Source organism: Silene latifolia, unplaced genomic scaffold (assembly GCF_048544455.1).
Source record: "Silene latifolia isolate original U9 population unplaced genomic scaffold, ASM4854445v1 scaffold_122, whole genome shotgun sequence".
In the NCBI taxonomy this organism is placed as follows: Eukaryota; Viridiplantae; Streptophyta; class Magnoliopsida; order Caryophyllales; family Caryophyllaceae; genus Silene; species Silene latifolia.
The window spans coordinates 434,273-438,266 of NW_027413128.1; positions in this window are offsets into that span (position 1 = coordinate 434,273).

Genomic DNA, 3,994 nt, shown 5'->3' on the forward strand with positions numbered 1-3,994 from the left:
TGAAAAAAACTCCTATGCTTCAAATATAAGGCACCCTCGCTACAAATGGGGTGACTTTGAAAATGTTCAAAAGAAAATGCAAAAGTTGAAAGTTTTCAAGTATTGAAATGCCAAACATCAAAAGAAATGGCAAAAAGAAAGTGTTCTCAAATGCCAAATGCCACAAATGAGGGGGAAAAACAACAACAAAAGCAAACTCCCAAATGAAACTCAAATCCTATTGATCCCTTTATCCATCATATCCAATTTTGTGCATGGTAGAGAGGGGACGACCTTTCTTTTTGTCTAGGCAAGAAGGGGAATTCCGCGATCCTCCAGTGTTTCTAACACCATAAGGAGTTTATTCTTGACAAAAGCATTTAACGATTAAGGACAAAGGTACCCTAGCTTGACACAACTTGGAGGTGATCTATTGGTATCCTTCTAGGGTTAGTAGTTTGAAGAAACCATATCTATGAAGGAGTGTGTACCCTTGAATTGCTTCCCCTTTAGATAATTTCCGCCACTTAGATGAGGAAAGTGGCTATTATTTTGTAGATGCATCCATTACTTGATTTTGTGTGCTTTAATGCTTGGATGTGTCGCCATTTTAGCAAGACCCACCTTGCCTTGCAAGAAGGCATCCTACCTTATGGTTGTCTTGTTGTGAGTTGAAGGGGCGGAGTGAGACCCGCTAATTATCTCATATCGGCTATATTAGTAGGTTAGTTTAAATGAGGGTCCTAGTTTTTGTCACCTCTTTACTCGGGACGAGCAAAGGTTCGGTTTGGGGATATTTGATGCGATCAATATTTGAGCATATTTAGTCCCCGAATTAGCCTCGTTCCTATGCTTTTTAGTGCATATTTGGGTCATTACTATCTTTAGTCCTTTGTTTTGCATATTCTTTGAGGTTTTGTTTCCTTGGTAGGAGAGGAATGCAAACCTTGCATTTTCATGGCAAAATAGAGCTAAATTGATCGAATCAAATGACCAAGCATCAAAGAGAAGACAGGACTAGAAGGCCTTTGTACATAATGTAGTAGATGGGCAATGATAAAGAAGATCCTTGCATCTCCGACAAAATCCCGGAGGATTGTTGGAAGAAGAAAAGAAGAAAAGAAGAAATGGCACGCTGGACTAGGATCCGAGCGTCTCACCTATCGGGACGGTCGTCCAGAAGCTCCACAATCCGCTCGTCCAAGCTGGCAGGCCGCTCGTCCACGCCTACACAATCCGCTCGTCCTGACCTTTTGGACGCCCGGATTGTCCTCCAGTGCAACACGTCCTCTTCATTCTCCATTCGAGTTGCGCATATTTTTGAAAGACTAGCTAAAAGAAGACCCCGCATCTTTTCTTGAGAGGAGCGATTCCTCAAGGACTTAATTGTCATTTAAGCCCTTAGTAACCCTAATTTTTGCACCTAATCCCCGCTATAAATACCCCATTAGTTTAATTAGATTATCATGTTCTTCTTATCAATCTTTAGTGTAGTTTATATTATTATAATCTCCCTTTAATCTTGTAATCAACTTTTAATCAAGTCTTAATACAAATCTCATTTCCTTAATTTCTCTATTGTTCTTCCTTTATTTTGGGTAATTGAAGATTATTTGGGTTTATTTGGAGGATTGACAACCTTCCAATCATTCATCAAGTACTTCTATTATTCTTTGCATATTATTTTGGAATCATCATTAGGTATAATTCTCTTAATCCTTGTTTTAATTATTGTTAATCTTTCTTACTTGTTCATCATGTTTTGCTTTGTTAATATGATTGACAACCTTGTTAACATGTTAAACTTGATAATGAGTGAGTAGTTTCCTTAACTAGGGTTAATGGGGAGTTAGAGGAAACCAACATGGGGGATGATTCATGCTTAATCTAATATGTTCACATAATTTATTTGCTTGCTTGTTGTGATCTCAACTTATGCACATGTTATGTTTGATGAAATGCGAGCCTATGAATCTTTGCATTTTTTACCCATCACTTACCTTTTCAATGAGACTTGTAAGACATAAACCAACTCGAGTCTCATTAGACCATGCATATAGTTGAGTAGGGAGGATTATGTCGACCTGTAGGTGTTGTACAATCTAATCGATTCGGCTCCGGGACCCAAACCTTCCTAGGATTGTAAGATATAAACCAACTCGATCCTATCACAACAATAATTGCTTGCTTATAATTTGAGAATATGTTTGTATGATCAATTCCCATGAATCCCCTATGAACTCATGACACCCTAGTGCTTTTAATCAATTGTTTACATCTCATTTTAGTCATCTTGCTTGTTTACTTTTATTGTTATTTCGTTTAGTGATCTTCTTATCTTAACCCAAATTGTGACACCCCTAGACACCACTACTTGCAATCGAAAATCCTACATCAATACCCGTCCCTTGGGATCCGACCTTTACTTGCCTCTTTACTAATAGTAGAGTTGTTTGTGAAGTTATAAATATTGTTTTGGTCTAGGTGCTCCTAACGACAAGTAACCGATATCTAAGCTCAAACCGGACCGACCAAAGGGTCTCGTGAGTTCATATAATATTGTAGTACTCTGAAAGGGATACCTAAAATGGATAGTTTCATGACAAGTCATGTTTTCATTTTAACTCTACATAAATTTTGCATAGGTTTTATGAACATGCGGTTATTTTCTTGTTGCTCCTTGTTCAACTCTTAGACTATCGATGATTATCCTTGCAGTGGGGTAAGCTGCTTTTCTAATGTTCTTATTTAAAATGACTTTGAAATTAGCTCTTATATGCCTCGAATATCGGCTTAGTTGCTACCATTAGATCTGAATTTTGTCAAGGGTAATATTTTTTTTTTAAGGTCAAGGTCTTTTATAACAGTGTTGTTATTTCAATTGTTCATTTCTTACCAGTATTTATGATTGTAGGTGCATTAAAAAATGGTGTTGAGGCTTAGGGGGGAGGCTTCTTTGTGGAAGGTATGTGATTATGGCATGTTTTGCTACACTACTTTATTTGAGGAATGGTTGCAGGTTTGCTTATTCATAGATTTGAGAACCTGAAATCTTGCTATAGGAAATAAAAAAGGACACACAACACACATTAGAGTTCAGATAGAGCTCGCGCTCGCTCGCAAAACTAAGTGTTGTACCTGATTGCTTCAGCTGGTGTTAATGGCATATGTGTATCTTAAGTTAGCTTTATTACTCAGTCATTTATAATAGACAATGGTAATATAGTTTTATGTAAGTTAACTAGATGTTTAAAGAACATTTAGGGGGCGTTTAGCTAGATAAAGGGAAAGGGAAAGGAAATTAGAAAGGGTAAGAGGGTGAAAGGTCAGGGATTACCTAAAACTCAACTAGTTGTTTGGTTACATCAAGAAGATGAAATGTGGTGGGTTGTGGTTTGTGGTTTGTTTATGTGTACGGGTGGTGGTTTAGATGGGGTGGTTGTGGTTGCGGTTGCGGTTGTGGTGGTGGTGGAGGTGGCGTGGTGGTGGTGGTGGTGGTGGTGGTGGCAGTAGGTTGGCTGCAGTGGTGGTGAATCTGGTGATGGTGGTGGTGGCGTCCTGGTGGTTGTGGCAGTGGTGTTGTGGGGTGGTTTTGGTGGTGGTTTTGGTGGTGGTGGTGGTGTCATTGTAGTTGGGGCGGTGGTGGCATCATGGTGGCTGTAGCGTTGGTGGTTTATGTGGGGTGGTTGTGGTGGTGGTTGTGTTGATGGTGACTGGTGTGGTGGGAGTCGCAAGTATGATGGTAGGTAAATAATGTGGTTGAAGGGTAACAAGGGTAATGAAATCTCATACCTTGGGGGGGTGGAGTGTAAAGAATTAGATGGATTGACGGGGTAAGGAAGGGAGTTCCATTCTCTTTGTTTGTGTCAAACAAACACCAACAAAGGAAATCAATGTTGGAGTTAGTGTCCTCCACAATAGTGCGTTTACATAATAAATCTCATTAATGGAATATCATCAGATATTTAATTATTTGATCCTCGTCAGTTGATTAACGTAAATCGATAACGGTTGG